Source organism: Hyperolius riggenbachi, chromosome 1, assembly GCF_040937935.1.
Source record: "Hyperolius riggenbachi isolate aHypRig1 chromosome 1, aHypRig1.pri, whole genome shotgun sequence".
In the NCBI taxonomy this organism is placed as follows: Eukaryota; Metazoa; Chordata; class Amphibia; order Anura; family Hyperoliidae; genus Hyperolius; species Hyperolius riggenbachi.
Genome location: NC_090646.1, coordinates 253,960,331 through 253,986,982, shown reverse-complemented (window position 1 = coordinate 253,986,982; position 26,652 = coordinate 253,960,331). Strand labels below are relative to the sequence as shown.

The 26,652-nt window shown below is 45.8% G+C and overlaps 1 pseudogene; it reads left to right on the top strand.

Moving 5' to 3' along the window:
- LOC137571495 (eukaryotic translation initiation factor 3 subunit I-like) overlaps nucleotides 1-18,962 on the top strand; it is a 112,707-nt pseudogene extending 93,745 nt beyond the window's left edge.
- Nucleotides 18,963-26,652: the final 7,690 nt, after the last annotated feature.

Sequence of the window (26,652 nt, the reverse complement as noted above, 5' to 3'; positions counted from 1 at the left end):
TAAAATATTTTATATTTGTCATCATGCAGCTGAAAAAAGGCTCCAATTTATTATTATAATTTAGAAAATAGATATTATTTCTGAAATCTTGTATTTTTAATTTGGGTCCTCTTTAATCAGTTGCTCTCAGTTATAACTGAAGGAAAACTGATTTTCAAAGTAATGTCCATGTTTTTAGATGGCTCAGTTCACAATAGAGGAGTTTTAAATGAAATGTTTTTCACAATGTAGTGCTGTGGAAAAAACGTGTACCAATGCATACTAACAGATACCAATGCATTAAGTGTAAAAGGGCCCTAAGGAGGAGAAAATGGAGCAGAGTGAACACTGAACTGGTTCACCTCAATCTGAATGGGCTGTTTTGCTCCATTCTAAATGGAATCCAAGCCTAGAAGGGCAAATAAGAAATTCTTGCAAGTGCCCATCAGGCAAATTATCATATCACATTTTGATTTAAAACCAAAAGCAACAATTGTGCATTCAGCAATTCTTGCCCTTGTATATGCAGAGAGACAACAGACTTCCTGGCCTCCCTCCAGGCAGTGCTTACTTTGTGATGGTGATGTACTGGATAACACGCTTATTGATTTCACCTTGCATCACTAGGGTGTCTGGTTCAAACCTGCGCCTGGAAACTACTGATATATTTGCACACATGAAATATATGAATTTGGGCTATGAAAGCTATTTTGACTAGTTGCGTTTTACAGTCAGTCCAAAAGGTGCCAGTCCTTCCCTGATTAGCAATTTTAAGGCACAATTATCATGGCAGCATCCATATCCCACCCTTTCCAGAAAGGGAGATGTGGCAAATATGTTAAATGTGTCAAACTAAACTTACCACTGGGTACTGTTTATCTTTGATGAGCTGTTGCCACCATTATCCGCTATGAAAGACTGGTCATTAAACTTTATTGTACTTCATAAACTACAGTGCAGCCACAATCAGTCAATGACGCACACATCTTCTTTGGGGAAGAGTGAGGGTGGGAAAACTAAAGAAGCTAAGAGGGATTCACAGCTGTACAGGCTTGAGGCACATGCCATTGTGGTGACCGCTAATATGGCCATTCCAAGCAGTATTCCAAAGTTTTATGAAAGCATTCCTAGGCCTAATAACCTGAGCAGCAGCCTCAGGCACGTGTGTAGCCATAGATTTCAAATTACACACAGAATTTTCCTGGCCTCTTATTAACTCACACGGAGACAAGTGAACATAAGGTGGCTGGCCTAGCATAAATATGTTTGAAAAATTCCCCAAAAAACAGACTAGGCTAGCGAGCAACAGATTGTGCCTATCTGTAAAAGATTCTCAAACCACAATGGGAGCTCCAAGCCTCTGATATTTTATCATTCTTACTCATAATATTATATGAGATGAAAGGTATATAGAACATCTATAAACTTTAAACACTACGGGGCCAATAAAAAAAAAACCTCTGGTGACCAGGGGCGTAACTAGAAATCACTGGGGCCCCCTGCAAAACTTTGGATGGGCCCCCTGCTTTCTGCATAGGTAAACTGAGAACCAATGTTATTCAATTGGCTAGTCCACACTTGGAGGTGTTTTCCCTATGCAGATAAAGACAGACAGCAGTGAAGCACTGGAGGCATTTTCTCTATCAATTACATTAGCTTCTTATAAAAGTGCATGTTTTCACACATACAGCCACACATGGGCCCATATGCAATTCATTTTTTCACCTGAGTTTTCTCCTGGGTGATATTTTTAAATTTGTCAATAAAATGCATTTTAAGCCATCAGAAAGCAAGAAAATGCTCAAAATAATTTTGATAGTACTTTTTTATTTACTTTTTGGTACTTTTTTAGTTGAAAAGTGCTGGAAAGTTAATTTAATTTGAAGATGAAAAATTATCTACTAAGAGAAAAGTCAGGTGAAAAAGTGAATTGCATATGGCCCCAGATGTGCAGAAAATGCATACAGAAAACCGACAGCCTCAGCTTATTACACTCACTCTGTCTATCAGTGATGGAGCAGAACTGGGTCTGCAGACTTCTCCAGCATCACTACAGTACAGAGCACTTGGGGAGGCATAGAGAGGTTGGGGGCTGGGCGTGATACACAAGAGCCTGCTGCACACTGAATAGGGACTGTCTACAAATCTTTGTCTGCAGAACTTTGAATGATTCCTTATCAGTGGCTGAGCAAATGCAGTCATTAGAACAACTGTGCAGAGAGCAGAAAGTTTTTTTCTCTCCTTGCCCTTAGTTGTCAGTCTCTCAGGACAGGGCCCCCTGTGGCTTCTGCCCCCTCTGTGGTTGCATCCCTTGCAGGGTCTATTGTTACGCCCCTGCTGGTGACATATAGTAGAATGTAGTAAAGTATTCAAGATACCCACTTTCACGTTAATCATCTAATTATCTATATATTGCTGTCAATTGGTATGCAGCTCCCACCTTCCCAGTGATGTTTGGCCTAGACTGTTTATCTATGTGAAGATCTCCTGACCAGGCCCGTTTCAAGGGGCCCTGCAGCCGTGCGAGTGCCCTGAGCGCTATTGGGAGGGGGGCGCTGTAATGGAGGGGGAGCCGCAGCTGCGGGGAGGGCAGCCCAACCTCTCCCTCCCTCTACCGGGGCCTCCCTCCATGCTCCCCCCTCGGAGTGCAGAGTAATGCGCAGGGAAGCACTATACACAGCTACTCACCTCCCAGGTTCCAATCGCCATTCACTCGCCGCTGGTCTCCTCTCTGCATAGCTGCTGATACACACACTGATTCCTGCTAAACAGGAAGCAGTGTGTGTATCAGCGGCTGGGCAGAGGAGGATACCAGCGGCGAGTGAGCGGCGATTGGAACCTGGGAGGTGAGTAGCTGTGTATAGCGCTTCCCTGCGTGCTCACTCTGCATTCCGAGGGGGGAGCATGGAGGGCAGCCCGGGGAGAGGGATGGAGAGGTCGGGCTGCCCTCCATGCGGCTGCGGCTCCCCCCTCCATTATGGGGGGGCACCTACCTACCCTATTCTGGGTAGCACAGCACCTACCTATCTCACCTATACTGGGGGGTAGCTACCTTCCTCACCTATACTGGGGGGCAGCTACCTTTAATCTAACCTATACTGGGGGACAGCTACCTTTAATCTAACCTATACTGGGGGGGCAGCTACCTAATCTAACCTAAAATGGGGGGCAGCTACCTAATCTAACCTATACTGTGGGGCAGCTACCTACCTCACCTATACTGGGGGGCACCTACCTAATCTAACCTATACTGGGGGAAGCTACCTAATCTAACCAATACTGGGGGGCACCTACCTAATCTAACCTATACTGGGGGGCAGCTACCTAATCTAACCTATACTGGGGGCAGCTACCTAATCTAACCTATACTGGGGGGCAGCTACCTATCTAACCTATACTGGGGGGCACCAACCTACCTCACCTTTACTGGGGGGCTGGGCACCTACCTACCTCACCTATACTGGGGGGCAGCTACCTAATCTAACCTATACTGGGGGGCAGCTACCTAATCTAGCCTATACTGGGGGGCAGCTACCTAATCTAACCTATACTGGGGGGGGCACCTACCTAATCTAACCTATACTGGGGGGGACAGCTACCTAATCTAACCTATACTGGGGGCAGCTACCTAATCTAACCTATACTGCGGGGCAGCTACCTATCTAACCTATACTGGGGGGGCACCTACCTAATCTAACCTATACTGGGGGGCAGCTACCTAATCTAACCTATACTGGGGGGCAGCTACCTATCTAACCTATACTGGGGGGCAACTATCACTCTAACCTATACTGGGGGGCAGCTACCTATCTATCCTATACTGGGGGCATTTAGTTATCTAACCTGTATTGGGGGCACCTACCTTCCTAGCTAGCCTATACAGGTGGCAACTATACTAGCTACCTATATTGGAGGCACCTACCTAACCTATACTGGAGGCGCCTACCTATCTAACCTATGCTGGGGGCAACTATTCTGGCTACCTATATTAGAGGCACCCACCTAGCTAACCTGTACTGGGGGGCACCTATCTAACTTATAATGGGGGGCGCCTGCCTGCCTATCTAACCTATACTGGGGGCAATTATACTGGCTACCTATACTGAAGGCTCCTACCTGGCTAACCTATACTGGGGGCAACTATACTGGGGCTCCTATGCCTGGCTACCTATACTGGGGGGACCTATACTGAGTGCAACTAGACCTGACTAACCTATACTGCGTGCACCTAAACCTGGCTCCGCGGGGGGGGGGGGGGGGCGACATTTTTACACCCTCGCCCTGGGTGCGTTTTAGCCTAGAAACTGCACTGCTCCTGACAGAGCATTCTGGGAGACCATCTATTATTTCTGCTGGCTTTGGAACACACCGTAAACAATCATCTCACAGTGATGCACCTGCCAGCAGTAAAGATGTTGCCACCTGTGATAAATTTAAGAATGTAAATCAGGGTTAGGAAAGATTTTACAGTAGGCAAAAATTGGCAATGGGCAAATAATTTATAAAGTATATTGTAAAAAATAAAGCATTTTATTCATTACATTATATTCCGTGAAGTTCCTCTTCAAACGCATGATCATTATGGGGGTAACTAGAGCTCGGCAGGCCCTGCAGCAAAACCTTTAATCCCACCCACCCCTGATCAAAATTTAGTCTGCACTACCTTATAACTACCCCCAGAGCAAGGCAGCAATGGCATACACTACCTGTCAGCAGAGCTAGCATCATGTGATCTACCCTCCTTTCTACAGCTGCACCGGCCCGTACATTGGAACTCTTAGCAACTCTCTGATACACATCACATGACATGCAGAGACAAAAGCCGCAAAGAGTGAAGAGGACATGTCGCTGTTCTGCTGACAGGTAATGAATGAAACTTTCACTTCCGCTGCCTTGCTCTACATCTCATGACAGCCGGGCCCCCATTAGCCCCTGCCCCCGCATGATAAGAGCCCTGTGGGCTAGTGTTATGTCCCTGATAATAATTAAGATATATATATATATATATATATATATATATATATATATATATATATATATATATATATATATATGTGTGTTTTTCACCCACAAAAAGGTTTATAGTAGTGCTTTGTTTTGCTTCTTTATACATACAGAAAGGGTTTCTGTATTTATAAAAGAGTAAAGGCCCGTACCCGCTATGTGATTTGTCCAACAATTCTTCCGAACATTTTTCCAACGACTGGAGATGTTTTTGAGTGATGAGCAATTGTTTCTGTGATCTCGTAACATGGATTTAGGTGCACCATTACATGAACGATGTTTGTCGACCTGCGGCAATAAAGGCAACGGATCGGATCTTTAGTTAAGATCCCAGACAAGTCGATGCAAAGTACTGCGATCGATTGACTTCCCATTTGCATCATTGTGTGTCGTCGTGTGTACTTGCCAATCTATAAGTCTCTTTTGTAATCCTCCCCTCTCAAATTGATTAGTGGGAGAGTTTACCTTTAAGGCCCCTTTTACATGGGAGGCTAAACTACACGCTTGTAGGGCAGTTCAGCCTCCCAGCTGCCAGACACTGAGCCTCTTCCAGCTGCATTTTTTTTGCAGGTGAATGGCAGGGTTTGCTTTCGCACATGTGTCATGTGTTTACCCAGCAACAAAGAACGCAATATGTGCCATGCTCATATGCCACTTAATTTGTGGAAAAATGCCAATAAACCACAAAGAAAGTGCTCAATGGTACACAAATCCTTAATATAGACAAAAGTCCCGTATAATCTGTCTTCAATATGGATCCTGGCTGTGGCGACACTTCAACCTTCAAATACAGCACACTGCCACCACACCCCAGAGCAGTGGGCACTCAGCATTGTGATATGACCTTCTGTTAGATAGGTCGGCAGCGCTTATGGGGTCATCAGGCCGCCCCCTGCCTTAACAGGATCCTCCTTGTGGACTTTCTAGTTCTAGATCAGTCTGTACCATATCACCTCAAAAGGATAAAACATAATTGGCCAACCATAGCGTAAAACCGTATAAAACATTTATTTATAAAAACGATGTGCACCTACAAACATGTGGAGTCATAGGCACTTGAAGGTTTGGGGCTTTGGAGTGGCGGTGTATTGTATTTAAAGGTTGAAGTGTCACCACAGCCAGAATCCTTATTGAAGACTGAGATTTATAAGGGACTTTTGCCTATATTAAAGACTTGTGTACAATTGAACGCTTTCTTCTGTACTGGGGGGCACCTATCTAACTTATACCGGGGGCGCCTGCCTGCCTATCTAACCTATACTGGGGGCAATTATACTGGCTACCTATACTGGAGGCTCCTACCTGGCTAACCTATACTGGGGGCAACTATACTGGGGCATCTGTTCTTTGTTTTTTTTACAAGAAGCACACCGCCATATTATAGTACCCCAGATTGATAATCAGCACAGTATATTTTATTGTAATTAGTTAATTTGTGGAGATCACTGCACTGCCCGCCCATATCAAGCAATGAGAAGCACCCAGATGGTGCACTAGAGGTGCTGGCAGGCTGTGGATTTACCACCTTCAGCTTCCTATGTTAATGAGGCCTAAAGGGAGCCCAAAGTAAAGGTGTAAGAATGCTGCCTTTTTAATTGTCTTTAAAAATAAAATGCTTGGTTATCATGGCAGTGTCTTGGTCTGTAGCAGGGAGGAGAGTAAAGTATTTCATGAAGTGTGGCCAGGGCAGTTTTCTTGGTTAGGTTAGCTATGTTGGTGCCACCAGTATGAATTAGATAGGTAGGCGCCCGCAGTATAGGTTTGGTAGGTAGGTGCCTGCAGTATAGGTTAGATAGGTAGGTGCCTGCAGTATAGCTTAGATAGGTAGGTGACTGCAGTATAGCTTAGATAGGTAGGTGACTGCACCTACCTATCAATAGCTTAGATAGGTAGGTGACAGTATAGGTTAGATAGGTAGGTAGTTGACTGCAGTATAGGTTAGATAGGTAGGTGCCTGCTGTATAAGGTTAGATAGGTAAGTGCTTGCAGTATAGGTTAGGTAGGTAGGTGCTTGCCTTGCAGTATAGCTTAGATAGGTAGGTGACTGCAGTATAGCTTAGATAAGTAGGTGCCAGTATAGGATAAATAGGTAGGTGACTGCAGTATAGGTTAGATAGGTAGGTGCTGCAGTGGTGGTGGGAGCGGGCATAATAGTAATAACTCACCTTTCTTCATCTTCAGACGATCCCACGCAGCTTCAATGTCCTTCCTGTCCCGGCATCTGTCTCAACAGCGCCCCCTGGGATAACATGCGGTACGTCATCACAGGGGGCGCTGTTACTGAGACAGATGCCGAGAAAGTAAGTACATTGAAGCTGCGGGAGATCGGCTATCTGGCTGAAGAAAGATCAGTTATTACTATTATGCCCGCTCCCACCGCCACAGCGCCCCCCTACGGCCGCAACAGTCCAGCGCCCCGGGGTGATTGCACGCATCGCACACCCATAGAAATGGGGCTAAGTGGGGCCTGGAACATGCAGGGGACGTGGGCTGTATAAGCAGGGTTAACTCACCTAGGCTGCTGCTACCCTTCTGATGGACGCCATGTCGCGTTCCATCTTCTGACACTTCTGCCTTCACAGCAGAAGTTCCGGTTTAGAAGGCAGAAGCATCAGAAGATGGAAAGCAGCATGGAACACATCAGAAGTGAGGTGAGTGAACCCCTGCTTACACAGCTCCCTGCACACTCTAGGATAATTTCACTTCATACTAAATTGTTCTCATTCGTCCCTAGTCTTTCGAAGTCTTCACTCTTTAGTCACATTCCTGCCTAGGACAATCACCTTAATACTCAGGCAAGGAACATTAGCTAAGTAGGATGCCACTATGGTGGTACTTTTAATATCTCTCCCAATTCAGTTTGTCTCTACTACTTGCAAGAACAGGAAAGTCCCCATTGTTCTATAGTCACTGTAATATCCATCTGTATGGATTAGTGGAGACAAATACAATTTACTGTTGAACCCTTCATCTGTCTCAGTTCATCGCTATTGGAGCAAAACAGAAAAAAATAGCCCAGAGTCAATGATGGACATTAGCAAGAGCCATATTACAAAGCAAGGCAGACAGTCTCTCTAAAATAGATTGATTCAATCTATGCCAAGTGGTTCAGCCCAGCATAAAAATGAGTCTGCTACATTGTAAAATGTAATCCTACCACAAACCACAATAATTAACACTAGCAACCATAGTGACATTCACTCACAATTAGTTTGACATTTTTACGTCACACTGATGGCTTCAGTTCACCTGAACAATTTTCCCCGTAGGATAAACAGGCATGATGTGGGTGTTTATTAGGAGTGCAGCGAAGTGAATCAAACAACACAGCATGACCTTATGAATGGGTTTAGCATCCCTGATGTATAACCAATTCTCTACTTAACGACCGCCTAACGCCGATAGGCAGCGGCAGGTCGTAACTGGTTTTGCATGGAAATCGTTCCATGTCAGTTCACGGAGGGTGTCTCCGTGAACAGCCTGCGAGCCTCCGATCGCGGCTCGCAAGCTAAATGTAAACACGCCGGGAAGAAATCCCCGGTGTTTACGTCGCACGGCGCTGCTGCGCAGCAGCACCGTAAAGGAGATAGGTGATCCCCGGCCTCTGATTGGCCGGGGATCGACGGCATCTGATAGGCTGAAGCCTATCAGAGGCGGTACAGGATGGTTCGCCGTCCTGTGCCGCCCATGGGAAGGAGGGGAGGGAGGGAAAGAGGTGGAAAATCGCTTCGGAGGGGGGCTTTGAGGAGCCCCCCCCCCCGCGCTACACGCAGACAGCCGGCGGTGATCAGACCCCCTCCCCAGCAGGACATCCCCCTAGTGGGGAAAAAAGGGGGGAAGTCTGGTCGCCCTGGCTGCAAGGTGATCTGTGCTGTGGGCTGGAGAGCCCACGCAGCACAGATCCGGGAACATAAGCCTGGTCCTTAAGTGGTGAATGGCTTAAGTAATACATTTCTGGATATGATTATGCAGACATTCGCCAAATCTTGAGAAATGACAACACACTGCATGAAAATTATGGAACATTTAGGAGCTGTTCTACAGAATACAAATCATTAGTAACGTGACTACTCCCAAAAAATAGAAGACACCTTTTACGCCATTTAAATTTGTGACATCAAAACTGATTAGATATAACTTTGGAAGAAAAATTGATAGTATGGCCAAGTGCCAGAAATATCGGAGGACACAGCAGAGGAGCATAGAAGGGTACGTTACCGGGTGCTCTCCAGGGGAAAGTTAGTTTAGTGTTAGTAGTAATATTAGAAATAAGAGTGTGTGTGTATGAGTGTGTGTGTGTGTGTGGGGGGGTTAGTGTTAGGAGCAGGGGGGTGAGGGTACTATTAGGAGTAGGTCAGGGTGGGGGGCTTCCAGTTAGGAGTAGGCGGGGGAGGTTAGTGTTCGGAGTAAGGGGGTGAGGGTAGTGTTATAAGTATGTGGGGAGGTTAGTGTTAGGAGTAGGGGGTGAGGGTAGTGTTATGAGTAGGTGGGGAGGTTACTGTTAGGAGTAGGGGTGAGGGTAGTGTTATGAGTAGGTGAGAAGGTTAGTGTTAGGAGTAGGGGGTGAGGGTAGTGTTAGGAGTAGGTGGGGGAGGTTAGTGTTAGGAGTAGGGGGTGAGGGTAGTGTTATAAGTATGTGGGGAGGCTAGTGTTAGGAGTAGGGGGTAAGGGTAGTGTTATGAGTAGGTGGGGAGGTTAGTGTTAGGAGTAGGGGTGAGGGTAGTGTTATGAGTAGGTGAGAAGGTTAGTGTTAGGAGTAGGGGGTGAGGGTAGTGTTATGAGTAGGTGAGAAGGTTAGTGTTAGGAGTAGGGGGTGAGGGTAGTGTTAGGAGTAGGTGGGAAGGTTAGTGTTAGGAGTAGGGGGTGAGGGTAGTGTTAGGAGTAGGTGGGGGAGGTTAGTGCAAGGAGTAGGGGTTTGAGGGTAGTGTTATGAGTTGGTGGGAGAGGTTAGTGTTAGGAGTAGGGGGGTGAAGGTAGTGTTAGGAGTTGATGGGGGAGGTTAGTGATAGGAGTAAGGAGTAAGGGTAGTTTTAGGGCATACATGAAAAAAGGCGTCTAAAAAAGGACTCCTGGTTTGCCGGTAATAGAATATCACTAAAATTAGCAATATTCTACTACTACATTTCCATAGTACAATATCGGTAGTATGTACCGATATTTTACTATTGCTAAACCTAACCCTACTCACATACAGAACCCTCCCCTAACCCCTCTGGTGGTGCCTATCCCTAACCCTCCATTTCTAAGCCTCCCCTCTCATAACCCTTAACATCCCCCAAGGTAAAGTCGTGATACTGTAGCTAAGCAGTTAATTTTGGGCCGGAGGCTCCCAATTAGCGGCAATCATTAAAGATTTCCACATCCGCGGGTCCCCGATGCAATCGTGGGTGCTAGGGCTTTGTAGAAATGCATAGCGGACGCTTTGTCACAAAGTAAAATCCGCGATATGCTGTCAATTTCAGCACCGGTAGGCGGCTCATAGTGGCAGCTGTTATGCGCTCAAATTTCCCTTTTCTGCTGCTAATCGCAGCTTTTAACATTGTCACCTATGAGGCGCCCTTTCTTCCATAAGGGCTCCTGCACCCTTTTTCCTGTTTCGGTGTTAGGAGTAGGTGGGTGAGATTAGTGTTAGAAGTAGGTGAGGGGAGGGTAGTGTTAGGAGTAGGTGGGGAGGTTAGTGTTAGTAGTAGGGGGGTGAGGGTAGTGTTGGGAGTAGGTGGGGGAGGTTAGTGTTAGGAGTAGGGGGGTGAGGGTAGTGTTAAAAGTAGGTGGGGGTTACTATTAGGATTAGGGAGATGAGGATGGAGTGTTATGCTGGGGATACATGGTACGTTTCTGTAACGTGTATCTACCAGCTGATCCGGCCAGCTGATAATATTCAGCTGGCCCGATCATGCCGCTCGACCCGCGCCCGCTCGATTCCCGCCGGCGGACAATGGCAGGGAATCGAGCGGTGATAAGGAAGCGCTGGCAGGGACGAGCGGCAATCGATCCGCACGCACGCGCGGACGAGCGGGGATGCGCCGGCGCAAAAACAAGCCGTGTATGCCCGGTATTAGGAGTACGTGGGGGGTTATTATTAGGAGTAGGGGGTGAGGGTAGTGTTAGTAGTCGGTGGGGAAATTAGTGTTAGGAGTAGGGAGTGAGGGTAGTGTTAGGAATAGGTGGAGAGGTTAGTGTTAGAAGTAGGGGGATGAGGGTAGTGTTAGGAGTAGGTGGGGGAAGTTATTGTTAGAAGTAGGGGGGAGAGGGTACTGTTAGGAGTAGGTGGGGGGTGAGGGTAGTGTTAGGAGTAGGTTGGGGAAGTTATTGTGAGAAGTAGGGGCGAGGGTAGTGTTAGGAGTAGGTTGGGGAAGATATTGTTAGGAGTAGGGGCGAGGGTAGTGTTAGGAGTAGGTGGGGGAGATTAGTGTTAGGAGTAGGGGGGTGAGGAATAGTGGGGGAGGTTAGTGTCAGAAGTAGAGGGGTGAAGGTAGTGTTAGGAGTAGGTGGGGGAAGGTCAGTATGAGAATTAAGTTAGGTGATGGTAGAATATCAGTAATATTACCAATATTCTACTATTGGCAATAAGAAATTCTCAGGCGCCCGTTTTAAATATACGCATTAGTAAGGCCTGTCACTTCTTCGGTATCTGACTCCACATTCATGTTATCAGCAACACAATATTCTCATGTTCCCATCCATGCGTTACGATTCATTGCTGAATTCAAATGTATGGCTTCTGACAAATTCCTGCAAACGTATTGTGATTTCAATTCATTATAATGAACAGAGATTGCAACCGCATTGGGAAGAATCGCATAGAAACACAAGTGCCTTCAATGCGACAGCACTTGTGTTTCTGGCTGCTCTATTATTTTCATGTTGTTCCCCAGCTGAAGATGGATGCAAACAGTGAGGCTAGGCAGGAGAATATGAGGCTGATCCAGTATCAGCAGATATATTACCAGAAGTCACTGGCCCTCCAACTCCAGGTGTGTCCTTGCTGGATGTCAGCCCCCCCCCCCTCCCTGCCCTTCCCCCCATCGTTGTGTTCTGCACATTTGTATACATTCTTATGGTGGATTTGTAGGGTAAAGGACTGGAACCAGTGCTGGGGGAATTTGGCTTGCCTATATTTGCTTACCATCTCTTCTCCTTGGAGACGTTTGGAAAGATGGTTCTATCTGATCTAAGGGAGGTAAATGGCTCCATGCCAAGCACATCCCAACAGCCAAAATATCTTAATAGATCAGGGCACTTATACCATAATATATTAAGTCAAACCCAAACTTCTCACTGATCAATAATGCAGATTGTCCATAACCTGTCCCATTACACTTAGTCACTTCTACTTATCAATAGTGACAGATTATAAAAGCTGCCATTGCTAACCTAAACCTAAAAATGCTGGCAGTGCTCTACCGGTAATCCTTAATCTGCATTTAAATCTTTCTGAGTCACACTAACCCAGAATGAGTTTGCAGATCAAATGATTTGATTTCACAGTGTCAACATTACCTGTATACCTGTTACTGGGGTGTGACTGAAACTGCTGAAGCCAGGAGATCAGCATTATATACAGGCAATTTATATTTTTAGAAGCAGGTTAGCAATGGCAGCTTTCAGCAAAAGTCCAACCTGTATGGAAGCTGTGTTGAATATTTCAGTGTTTTTCATGACTACGACAAGTGAGCAACAAAGGGATGATTTGCATCAGTGATGCACTGTGGGGCACCTCAAATGCTCACTTAAAGAGACACTGAAGCGAAAAAAAAATTATGATATTATGATTTGTATGTGTAGTACAGCTAAGAAATAAAACATTAAGATCAGATACATCAGTCTAATTGTTTCCAGTACAGGAAGAGTTAAGAAACTCCAGTTGTTATCTCTATACAAAAAAGCCATTAAAGAGGAGCTGTTAAGTCCCATCTACACCATGGGACATTGAAGCGATCCGGCGGCTCAATTAGCCGCCGGATCGCCTCTTCCGCGTGCCCGCCGCGTCCCCGCTCGCCGCGCGTGCGCCGCATTCGATTCCCCGCTTGTGCCCGCTCGTCCCCGCCGGCACCGCTTATCTCCCGCACGATTCCCTGCCATGGTCCCCTCGCGGGGAGCGAGCAGGGAATCGGCGGTGCGGAGATCCGTCCTGTCGGATCTTATCAATCGAGCCACATCAGCGGCTCGATTGATAAGGAGCATCGCGGCCGCATCTACTCGTGTAGATGCGGCTTTAGGTATAAGGTCTCAGAGAAAATAAACACATATATCAGTAGCTAAAGATTGGCTGTACTTACATTACATATGCATTTCACTGTCCACGTTTTTACTTCACAGAATTTGTATATAGTATATGCAGAGAATGATGCTCCTGACAGCTCATGGCAGGTTCCATGTTTGTCTGTCTCCTATGAAGCCAAATGTGTCGTCATGTCCTGCCTGCTTCCTGATCACAGAAAAGCTCGTACTGAATAACACTAGTGTGCAGTGAATATTAATTAGCCATGTGGCTAGGAACAATAGCGGACTCCTGCAGTGTACTCTGCCCGGAGTTTTTTCAGTGCTGTGCGCTGGACTGAGTTACAAGCTGCTGAAACTTGATCCTGTAACTTCTCATTAGCAGCCGAGGGGAGGGCCCCAGAATGCTTTGCAGTATGGTATGCGGCTTGCGCCCTCTTAAGAGCTTGGGTCTAACAGCTTTGCTGATAAGCACACATCAAATGTAAGAGAGATTTTTAACTGCAGTATTGCCTTTTTGGCTTCCTTCTAAACTGTTTAACACAGGAGAATAGAGGTTTAAATTAGCTTCTGTAGCCTGACAGTTACTCTTTAAGCTCTACGACTTTCAAAGTCCTGGAGAGGGCTGTTTTCTGACTTTTATTATCTCAACTGTTAGTTAACTATTTACTTTTTCTCTGGCAGAGGAGAGGTCATTAGTTCACAGACTGCTCTGAAAGAATCATTTTGAATGCTGAGTGTTGTGTAATCTGCACATATTAGAGAATGATGCAATGTTAGAAAAAACACTATATACCTGAAAATAAAAATATGAGAATATTTTCTTTGCTGCTAATCTTCTAGTAATTATTGATGGTACACAACCAATTCATTATATCATATATTTTTTTCGCTTCAGTGTCTCTTTAACCGGAACAATTGCAAATACCTTCAAGAAGGCAAAATTCTGTTTTATATAGCGTTTTTAGTTAGGAGGCTTTTTGGTCCTATTCAGCCCCTTACACATGCCTAAGAATTCTGGGTTAGGCATACGTTTGCTGGGCTATCTGTAACGACAAATAAATAATGTGGTGATAATCCCTTGCAGGAAATGATATCACTGTATCTGGAGAAGTGTTTTTAAAATTGTGTTTTGGGAGACATGCTTTCTTACAGGCTCTGTATCAGTGAGAGGTAATTATACATATCTGCCTCCGCATACATTATATTTTATTTGGTGCATCATACATTACCGTACCAACTCATATCTATGGGGGAGGATACCACTGCTTAAAGTGTACTTGAGATGAACTGGAGGAAAGGACTTCTACTTACCATATATACTGCATATAAGCCGACCCACATATAAGCTGAAGAACCCACTTTCCCCCCAGAAACCAGGAAAAAGTGATTGACTCGTGTATAAGCCCCCTCCCCAGTATAGCACCCTCCACAGTAGCCTGGTGTGCCCTCAGTACAAGTCATACCCCCACTCCATAGCCAGATGTGCCCCAAGGATGATACAGCTGTGTCTCAAGGCGCCACTAGATGGCGTCATAGATATGAGACACAGCAATGGCCACACAGGAAGAATTCCCAATCATTGAACAGCTGACAATGCTGAGGGGACACAGGTAGTCTTGAGCAGTGCACTCTGCACACCATGTTGCAGAGGATTGGGGGCACGGACAAAGCAGGGAGCCAGCTGGCAAGAGCAGGATAGCCTAGTGCACGATCTATAAGCTCCTCTGCCAATAACAAAACCTGCTCCACCATCTGTTCTGCTCCACGGACTCGCATATAAGCTGAGGGAGTAACGTTTCAGCACATTTTTGTGCTGAAAAATTAGGCTTATACGTGAGTATATAAGGTACGTCCTCCAGCCCCTTGCAGTCTGTAAGCTCTCTTGCCGTCCCCTCGGTTATGCTGTCTTCAGTCCTGTAAAGTCGAGGCAACTGACTTTGGCCCAACGCTGTGCGTCTGATTTGGGTGCCCAGAGTTTCAGCTGGGTGCTGCACAAATTAGCAAACATAAAGGTAATTTGGCCACTAGTAATAGCTGGTGCCCAAATAATGTGCTGCCCCCCCCCCCCCCCGCCCCAATTGCTACAACTTAAAGGAGGAATAGTATTTAGTCCAGGATGGTAGCTTGTGCAAAAGCAGGGTAAGCTGATTCTCGACTTGACTTCAACCTGCACTGAAATTGCCTGCGCTGATACTGAGTCAGTCACGGACTACGGTCCTGGCCATGCACCCCCCGATTGTGCTCCTGTGGCCAGAAGCATTCTGCACATCAGCAGTTCATTAAGAATGTAAGTGTGATAGTGCAGAACGCCACGGGAGTGTGATGGAGGACGCATACAGCCCTGAACTGCTTATGCGCATTGGCCCACAACCCAGCTGGATAGGGGACTGCATAGGAGCACAGCGGATCAGACCCAAAGGACATTGAGGGAGCAGATAGACTGCAGGGGGCTGGAGGAAGCCTCAAGTAAGTAAAATTCCTTTTCTCCAGGTGGACTCCCATTTTGATTGTCCAATGGTACCCCCTGGACAACAGGTTTTAGAAGCTGGTGATTCTGCCGATGGCTGAACAGATTTGCCTTGCCCACTGCCCATTACTTCAGATGGAGAGTTCCTTCTGATGAACAATAGTGTGGTAAGATATCATTGTGTGGCCAGGTGTTGAAGACATACATGCAGAGAGGTTGCCTCGACGACTGTTCACATTGATCTGTTTTCACTTTGCACCTTCTGTGGCAGGATTGGATTGCACTCCTGAATGAAGTTCTTGATTGGACTTCATTGGCGAGAGGTGTATTTGCCCATTATTGTGCCTTGTGACAGTAGAAATGGTGCACAAGACTTGGTCAGTGGAGATGCTCTGAGGAGTACAGGAGTTCACAGATTACTAAATTTCCATAATTTCCTCCAAGACAGTATGTGAGTCTTTTTGCCAAACTGGTATCTGTTCTCCCTTCAACATACTTTTTACTGTAATGTTAATAAGGGAAGTTTCTAGGCTAAATTGCACCCAGGGCGAGGGTGTAAAAATTGAGCCCCCTTTCCCCCACCCCCGTGAACTTGCGAACCCTTACTCTTTAGGGACAGTAATACAGCCACAGGTCACAAGTAGATCTGCTTACTTACTAGTGACCAGTCACTTATCAAGGAGGAAGCAGGGACCAGAACACACAGGCGAAGAGAGCCGGGAAAGCTGACTCCTCCATGGGCACCGAGTACTGACAGTCTGCAGTACTGCTACAGGACATCAGGTGTCATCACGCGGTGGTGACGTGATGATGACTTGACGCCTGACACAGGCAGCCCAGGAGGAGTCAAAGAAGGTGATCACGCTGGTAATCTTCTTTCTTCTTCCATTTGGCTGCACCGCGCATCACCTGCTCCCTAGCAGTTATGTCCTTCTGCCTGAGCCCCCCTTCTTCTACTTGCTGATCTGCGCCCAGGGTGGTCGCCCTGGCCGCACTGCCCAAGAAATGGCCCTGATGTTAATAAACTCCTCTTGAATTAAATTTCCTGTACCAGGTCTGCTGGTTTTTAGCATGGTGGTCAGAAAGTTATACATGATCGTCTTCTGGTGAAGCAGATGACCTTCAGACTGCAATAGTGACATACAGTCATTAAACATACTAATCAGCACTGCGGTGGTCATTTTAGTGATGATCTCTTCGAAGCTTGTGGGCAGTGATGTTGATGTAAGGCACTGTAAGCATTGTGTGAGCATAGTTAGCGTTGTGGACTGTGTTCCAACAAACTGGCATACATTGTCAAAACAGCATACATTGAAAGTGATATACCCCTTTTGAGTAGAATCCGTGTCCCCTTGCCCGCTCGCTTCGCTCGCTGGGCTGCGGGCTCGGTCCTCGCTTCGCTCGGACAACTTTTTATTCTAGCTCTATGTCCACTTGGATAGTGGAGATTGCACATCAGCACACAGGCAGCTAACTCGTGTGCAGCTAACTCGGCTTGCAAGTTTAGTGCTGCTGATGGGGTTAATTTATGACCTGCATGACTTTGCACATGCTCAGTAGCATTTGTATGCTATTTTGTCAGTTATGCTAAAATGTTGGAACACCAGTTCTAAAATGGATTAAATTCTACAAGCTGTATGTCCCTCAGGTAGGCTAAGAGTTGATGGTGAGATGTTAGACTTCGAGAGAAACCAGGCAGGATTCCCCATCCCTTAATTTATTCTCTATTGCTTTGGAGCCTTTAGCAGCCCTCAGGGGTGTTGCTAGGATCCTAAGAGAACCGGGGCACTCTTGGGCACTCTAGCCAAAACAGGGTGTGGCCATGCTACAGACTGTGGGTGTGGTCATGGGTGAGCCACATTTACATGAACTTAACAGTGGTCTAAGTAGGCCTGTCCAGCAAAATGTTGGCTGAAGACCCCTCTCTATTAATAAAAAAAATGCAGCATATCACACAAATAAGCAATGTCACTTAAACATAACTAGGCAGTTACCTGGCTTCTGTGCTGGCTGCTCTGTCATTCTAGTAGGCGGGCTGGCCTGCTGCCAGGTTATCTGACAGTTAACCCATAGCATTCCCTGACCTTCTAGTGGACCCCCTCCCATACTCCCATGGGCCTCCCATTCAGGCACCACAACTCCCAGCATGCCACCATAGAAGAACCACAGCTCCCTCACAGTGCCCAGCATGGCACCACAGCACCCAGTATGCCCACATAGGGGCGCCACAGCACCCAGCATACCCCCGATTGATGCACCACAGCTCCCAGCATGCCCACCATTAAGGCATCACAGCTGACTCTGCCTGGTAGACATTCAGGGCACCCCAGAATAGATCCGGGGCACGTGCCACTGTTCTTTGGGGCTAGCAACGCCCCTGGAAGCCCTTATAAAGGGGGACTTTGATGTGTAAGCTTCAAGTATGGTGGATGGTTGAAGAGACAATAGCATTATAAGTTAATGATGCCTTATGTTTCCTGAGGGATACATCCCATTCCCTTGGTAAAGCAATTTGGTAAAGCAAAAAATTATCACTGACTTTGAAAAATACTCTGGGCTTTGGATAAATTAGAGCAAATTAGCTTTGGTGTCTTTTGATGATATGGTCATCCCTCTCTATAGTACAATTCACTGCAGAGTATGTAGATAGCTTCAAACACTTGTAAATAAAGTTGCCAGCATCCCTTACCAGGTTTCAGACCTTAAAGGACAATTATCAAAGTTAACTCAAATTCTAATTGCTACATATATTTCCAGTAATTACTAGCAAATTGTAATACAAATGCTTTTTTTTCATCTTTTCATTTTTACATGGTACAGCTCTAGCCCTGATGCCACCAACACAAACTGTTACAAAAGCTTATAAACAAAGCATTTTTTCACACAGGCTGTCATGCGAATCTTCTGAAAAGCTTTCTATTGTTGCAAGGTAAAAGCTCTATAGGTATGTGGGGTTTACAGACAGTTTCTTTTATGGTTTTATTTATTATATTTCTAAAGCGCCAACATATTAAGCAATGCTGATATATCCTCTTTAATATTGGTCCTGCCATTATTAACGCAAGGGGACAGGCCAAAACCTGGGCTAAGTTACCTATTTGCCTGGCCACTTGAGTTAAAGTAATAAAAATTATCACTATGCCTGAGCTTTTATGGATTTTTCATAATTCACCTATATGGATAAATGTTAAATATTTTTAAACTGTTTCTAAATGATCTTTAGATGATTATTTTGGAATTAGAAAAAGCCAAGGATCAGACTGGAAACATTGCAAAGGGCAAAAGATAATGGTGGTTTGGCTGTTCCCTCAACGTATCTACATTATAGCTTCCCAAATCCAGCATTTGGCAGGATGGGAGGTTCCGGATATCTCGGAATTTACAGCATGTATAGAGGCACAAAATGTTGTATCTCATTCTACTAAACATCCCTGATACAAAAGATATGGTTAAAAGATATGGTTAAGAAATAACTCTCTTTAAAATGAAGAAGTTATAAATCAGGATGATACCATTTATTGGCTAACTAAAAATGAATAAAAATAAGCAAGCTTTCGGCCTTGCAGCCTTCGTCGGGCTTATATCCTGTTAGTTTGCAGGCTGGTGGTACAGACAGCTATATACATGCAACATCAAAAGGGAAAACATATTTTTTTCAAGCATAAATACATGTCATTAAGATGCCTTAATTCAAACAGACCATCTAAATGGGGTTAGAGGTTGTTAGCTGAGATAAGGATCCTTGTATTACTCCATGCTCACAGACCGGGGATTAGGATTGTCCCAGAGGTATCGTAAATTCTTAGTTCACAAGTTAAGCTAGAAAGGCTGAGAAAGTTCAAATATCATCAGCCTCATACCAATATAAAAAGTTGTTGTCTTTATTCAAACCCTTCTCCACAGCTTTGAACCGATTTATAAATTTTGTTTCTGCTATTAATCGATCATTTGAAGTTTTGAAGCCACCCTTCAGGGCAGTGACACGAAGATGTCTTGTGGAATAATAACTCACACCCTGAAATAGCCAGCTTAGGTTTTAGTATGGTTTGAAAGGGGTTAAAACTTGTCCATAAGATTTTACGGCAATGATCATGTCCTTTTAGGAGATGACACAAAGCTACAGTGTAGCCTACAGAAAAATCAATTCTTCCAATATATCCAATAGCAACATGCTATTAATGTGGATCGTAAGTAGCAACTAACGAAAATGTGGCCGACGTGCTGACAAAAATTTCCTTCTTCTTTCTTGCCTTCTGATGGTTCCAAGAATTTTCAGCAAACCATTTTCAAGAGAGCGACCAATTACATCCAATCCCAAGTAGGGATAGGCTTTCTCCATATGCCTTATACCAGCTGTGCCCAACCTACGGCCCGCAGGCCATTTGTGGCCCGCGAGGCCAGTTTCTGTGGCCCGCGCGGCGGTGACCTGCGGAGGGGGAGGCTGGGGGAGACTGAGGAGGCTGCCCGCGGAGGGGTAGAGGATCGGGTGGTATTGCGTAGTAAAGTATCGGCGTAGTCCCACGCATACATGCTGGTATTCAGCCCCGGGTAGCGCTGGGATAGTTAGAAATACCAGCACATTCTCAAGTATGCGCGGGACTACGCCGATACTTAACTACGCAATACCACCCGATCCTCTCCTCCTCGGGCAGCCTCCTCAGCCCCACACAGACAGGGCAGCCCCACACAGAGCGGGCAGCCCCCTCAGCCCCACACAGACAGGGCAGCCCCACACAGAGCGGGCAGCACCACACAGAGTGGGCAGCCCCCTAAGCCCCACACAGACAGGGCAGCCCCACACAGAGCGGGCAGCCTCCTCAGCCCCACACAGAGCGGGCAGCCCCACACAGAGCAGACAGCCCCCTCAGCCCCACACAGAGCAGACAGCCCCCTCAGCCCCACACAGAGCAGACAGCCCCACACAGAGCAGACAGCCCCCTCAGCCCCACACAGAGCAGACAGCCCCACACAGAGCAGACAGCCCCCTCAGCCCCACACAGAGCAGACAGCCCCACACAGAGCAGACAGCCCCCTCAGCCCCACACAGAGCAGACAGCCCCACACAGAGCAGACAGCCCCACACAGAGCAGACAGCCCCACACAGAGCAGACAGCCCCACACAGAGCAGACAGCCCCACACAGAGCAGACAGCCCCACACAGAGCAGACAGCCCCACACAGAGCAGACAGGCCCACACAGAGCAGACAGGCCCCTCAGCCCCCCACAGAGCAGACAGCCCCCCACAGAGCAGACAGCCCCCTCAGCCCCACACAGAGCAGACAGCCCCCCACAGAGCAGACAGCCCCCTCAGCCCCCCACAGAGCAGACAGCCCCCCAGAGAGCAGACAGCCCCACACAGAGCGGGCAGCCCCCTCAGCCCCACACAGAGCGGGCAGCCCCCTCAGCCCCACACAGAGCGGGCAGCCCCCTCAGCCCCACACAGAGCGGGCAGCCCCCTCAGCCCCACACAGAGCGGGCAGCCCCCTCAGCCCCACACAGAGCGGGCAGCCCGACACAGAAACTGGCTCACGTTCTCGCATCACAGATGATCATCTTCATTCTGTATTAAGAATAAATGTTACAAATTTGCAGCCAAATATCCAGAAATTGGTTTCTGAAAATCAGCCGCAAACTTCTCATTAAGAAAATGTGCATCAAATGGTGAGTACAACAATTCTTATATTGTCGTTTTCTTTCCATTTCCAACACCATGTTAACTGTTACTAGAAAAACGTTTAAAGTTTTACATTGAAAATTTGTATGCATGTGTTCCGGCCCTCGAGATTTTTCTTGATTTAAAGTTCGGCCCTCGGGCAAAAAAAGGTTGGGCACCACTGCCTTATACCATGGTTGTTTTATTGGCAATATGACTCTCTCTCATATATGTATTGCTCTGTTGTTTTGGAATACTACACTATATTGGTGTTCCTGGTTGTTTTTGTGTTGTGTACCTTTATAAGCTACACCTCCAGAACACACCACATATTTAACACTTCTTGCTTGTGGCACAGACTTTCAGAGTTCAGGCTTTGATCGTCTCAAACAACTGTGATAATGCCCAGTTCAGAATAGAATGATGATTGTGATGAACTAACAATGAGCATGGTACTCCATTTTTTAATATATACTAGCCCCATGCTTCCTAACATTGGGAGGTAACTTGCAAGGTGGGAGGGAAAACCATCAAAAGTGTCAGAGGTGGAGGGGTCACTGCTGCTTCTATCCTAATAATAATTTAACTACTGTGTATCTGATAATAATTCCGATTTCTGAATGAATGTTTCTGGCTACCAATCCTACAAAAACAACAACATTTGTAAAGTGCTTTTCTCCCATAGGACTCAATGCACAGTACATATTGCGTTTTAGAATGTGTTACAGAGGAACAAATTATTTGTTTATAAATGCTGGACTAAACAGGTGGCTTGTCAGTTTGCATATAGATGCCTCCAAGGTTGGAGCTGTCTTGACTAAGTATGGAATTCCAAAATGTAGGGGGCACTATGACAGAAGGCTCTGGTACCAAAGGATTTAAGGGGGACTCTGGGAGTGACCAAGCTATTAGATCCTTTTGATCTAAGATTGAGAGATGTGATGCAGTTCCAACAAATCCTTCAGGTATCCAGGGCTACATTGTTTAGAGAATTAAACAGTAGTAGGGCAGTTTTTAAAAGGATTCTCAATTTTATGGGTAGCCAGGAAAGTGACCAAAAATGGGTGGCAATGGCTGGGAGGATTTGATAACAGCCTTGCTGCAACGTGAGGAGATAGACTAGTACAAAACCTGTCAGTGTGGGACAGAGCCATCAGATTAATAACACTTACTTTGACATCTACATAGGATAAAAAGTCATTTATAGCACATTTTACACATGGACAAATATAAATCTTATATGTGTGGTATTTAAAATTGTCTAGTTTTTTTCATTCTAATTCTCTCTATGTATTCTATTTTAATTCTTCTTATAATATCATTTGGAGAGTAACTTTTGACTTGCAAACACAGTAATAAAAAACAGTTCAGTAACCCAACTTACAGGTACAGTAGCAGAAATGACTGGAACACATATTTATATATTGAAAATTTTAGAATAATTACGAGCAATTACCTTGCGTCTGAAGCTTTGATGGCTTTGTTTGTAAATAATAAAAACACAGAATTTATTGCAACTTCAAAGGAGTTTACACCAGAGTGTATCACTGCCATAAAACAGGTACACAGTCACACTGGGGAAAACTGACATTTGCCAAAGACTCTTCTTCAAGCCTTCATAAAACACTAATGGATAGGCAAGGGTGAAGAAAGTATGATTCATATTGAGTCTACAAACGTTTTGGAACTGAATACATTTTATATATTTCAAAGAATTTTAAATAGATGACATTTGAGAAGAGACGAAAAATGCTTCAGAATTTTTTCTTTAGAAGCGACTGTCCCTAATTTTTAACCAAGTCCCTCTGTCCCTCTCTGCTCTTCAGGTCTTCCTCCAGCAAGTGTTTTCTACAGTATATTTTTTAGTTTATGCTTCACAAACAACCTCTACATGACGAATCAACATCATTCACTATTCCTTTGTAAACACTGTAGGTGTAGTGTGGTGTGGTGTAGGTGTGCAATAAACACTGTAGGTAAATGTGAAGGTGTGAAAACATTGAGGGAAGGGGTGCTCTTTTCTTAAAGGGCATCCAAGGTGAAAATCAACTGATGAGATAAACCATTGCATCTAACCTCCTTCTTCTAAAAATTACTTTTTAAGATATCCCCCGATTTTATTTTATATTTGAATCTAGTTTTTAAGTTGTTACTGTTCCATTGTCTCTGCTCAATGACACATGCATTGAAGTATGCCAAAGCTCAAATCTATGAACTATTAACTCTTTCCTGCTCTCAGAAGCCATTTACTTACAGGAAAGTTTTTTTATGGCTGTAATTCTTTATCAGTGAGGGGTATGCTACAGTCCAACTCAGTCCCGACCTGGACACAAACTGTCACTTGCATACCTGATGTTTAACTCTTTCGGGCAAAGAAAGAAAAAAGAACACAACCTAGTCATTTGTGTGCTTGGCACTATACATACACATGTCTATCTCATCATGTCACATGTCACCTTGGTTTAAATATTGCTGCACTAAAAGGTGTCTCCTTTTCCTGTTTCAAATGTTTGTCGGTATGCATTAGCCTCTCTGCAGTGCAGTGGGGTATCTTAGGAGCGCTAGGCCCCAGTGCAAGTTTTACATTGGGTCCCCTAAAGCTCTCTATACATAACAATTGATATGGAGCACCAAACCCTGCCAAGGACAGCTGCAGTGAGGTGTAGGCTGGGAATGTGACCAGTCTATTAAAGCACATCTAATTCCACTGCTGAAAAAACCCTCACTCCACCCATCCCTACCCTCAATGACCACCCAATCGCCCTCCTTCCCTTTGCCTCTAAACTCCTTGGTCCACCAACGCATTATCCAATACCTCAACACCTATACCCTACTTGACCCCCCACAGTCTGGATTCCGACCTGCACTCTCAACTGAAACAGCCCTCACCAAGGTGGTCAACTACCTTACCCTTGACAGGCCCAAAGGCAGTTTTTCCATCCTGCTCCTCCTTGATCTTTGGTCGGTATTTGATACTGTAGACCACCCCCTCCTCCGACAGTCTTGACAGTCCATGGGCATCCATGACCTTGCCTTGGCCTGGATCTCCTCCTACCTATCTAATTGCTCCTTCGAAACTTCCTTCAATGGCTCCTCCTCAACCCCTGCCCTCTTCTCAGGCGGGGTCCCCCAGGGCTCTGTTCGGGCCCTCTTCTGTTCTCCATATACACTTCCTCAATTGGCAAACTTATCTCCTCCCTGGCCTTCAAATACCACCTTTATGCCGACGACAATCAGATTTACCCCCATACCCCCGATATTTCATCTATTATCATGAACAAGGTCTCCTCGTGTCTTTAAACTATTTCCTCCTGGATGTCAGCTAGGTTCCTGAAGATTAACCTTTATAAAACTGAGCTCCTGATCTTTCCACACCACGCTGCTGCACCCCTTCCAGATTTCCATCTCACAATCAACAACACAACCATTCGCCCCACCTCTCAGCTCCCAGGCCCACTGTCTGGGCACCACGCTGGACTCTGACCTCTCCTGCATCCCCCACATCCAAAACGTCACCAGAGCCTGCAATTTCCACCTTCATAATATCTCCAAGATCCACGCCTTCTTAACCTTGGACATGACCAAGCTGCTCATCCATGCCCTCATCATCTCCCGCCTTGATTACTGTAACTCCCTCCTGTCTGGCCTCCCATTGAAATGCATTTCCCCCCTTCAATCAATTATGAATGTGGCTGCAATACTCATCCATTCTTCGCACTGCTCCACATATCCCCTCTGTAAATTCCTGCACTTGCTCCCTATCCAATTCAGGATAAGTTTCAAGATTCTATTCCTGGCGTAAAAATCTGTGCACAAAACCTGCCCTACCTACATCTTGGAGCTTGTTCACACCAGGTCGTCCCCTCCGGTCCTCCAATGACTAGTTAGCAGTGGTAGCCCCGCCGATTTGGAGAGGCAGGAGACCCCCCACACCACCCCCCTCGATTTGCAGTGTATAGGTAATTAGGTATCTAGGTATAGTTGCCCCCAGTATAGGTAGCTAATACAGTTGCCCCTGTATAAGGAGTATAGTTGCCCCTGTATAGTTAGTTAGGTAGTATAGTTACCCAAGTATAGGTAGTATAGTTACCCAAGTATAGCTAGTATAGTTACTCCTGTATAGCTAGTATAGTTACCCCAATATAGCTAGTATAGTTACCCCAGTATAGCTAGAATAGTTACCCCTGCATAAATAGTATAGCTACCCCAGTATAGCTAGTTACCCATTATAGCTAGTACAGTTACCCCAGTATAGCTAGTATAGTTACCCCAGTATAGCTAGAATAGTTACCCCTGCATAACTAGTATAGTTACCCCAGTATAGCTAGTATAGTTACCCAGTATAGCTAGTATAGTTACCCCAGTAAAGCTAGAATAGTTACCCCGTATAGCTAGTATAGTTACCCCAGTAAAGCTTGTATAGTTACCCTAGTATAGTTAGGATAGGTGCCCAGAGTGCCCCTCCTCCCGCAGCCGCCCCTCCTATTACCTTATGAGCTGCCGGTCGCTTCCTCTTTTATATTTCCTGGTGGCCCCTCTCCTCCATGCACCATCTTCTACAACAACAGCGCGTCCCGCAGCTGCTGTAAAGAGGAAGGAAGCGAGGACAGTGATTCCCATGGTAACGGCCACAGGAAGCCGCTGTCCCGCTTCCTTCCTCCTATTATAGAAGATGGTGCATGGAGGAGAGGGGCCACCAGGGAATATAAAACAGGAAGCTGCCACCAGCTTATAAGGTTACAGGAGCGGCTCACAGACCGGCAGTGGGTGGGGCCCGGTGGTTGGGGACCCCTGATTTAAAGTACAGTAAAGTCTCTGTTAACCGGAACTCAGGCATCCAGCAGTCTGAGCTAACTGGCAAGGCAGAAGGGAGGCTACGGAGCACAGGGCAGCCCAGCCTGATGCCCTACAGAAAGTGAGGCCCTAGGCTGCTGCTTGCTTCACTTGTAGCTAGCAGTGGCCCTGAAGAACACAAATCTGGCATCAGGCAATGTCTGCCTGTGCTGGGTAAATTACACTACTGTACATGCGTATGCATACTGTATATACAAAATGTACATTTGTCCCAGAACAAAATGCACTATAAATTACTTTGTTTGCTGTGTCATTTTCATGTATTGTACGTTGTAAAAATCTGACAGATCTGAAAGGTTTTGGACTAGTCCTTCTACTCATCAAGGAATTATGTGTATTTCTCTTATTCTTTACAAAAGTATTCCCTGGAAAGGACCTATACAAAGATGCTGGTAGGCCTGTCCCTTAGGTATATACTATTCTGGCAGCTGTCTAAGAATTCACCATGAGATAAACTAGTAATTGACAGTGA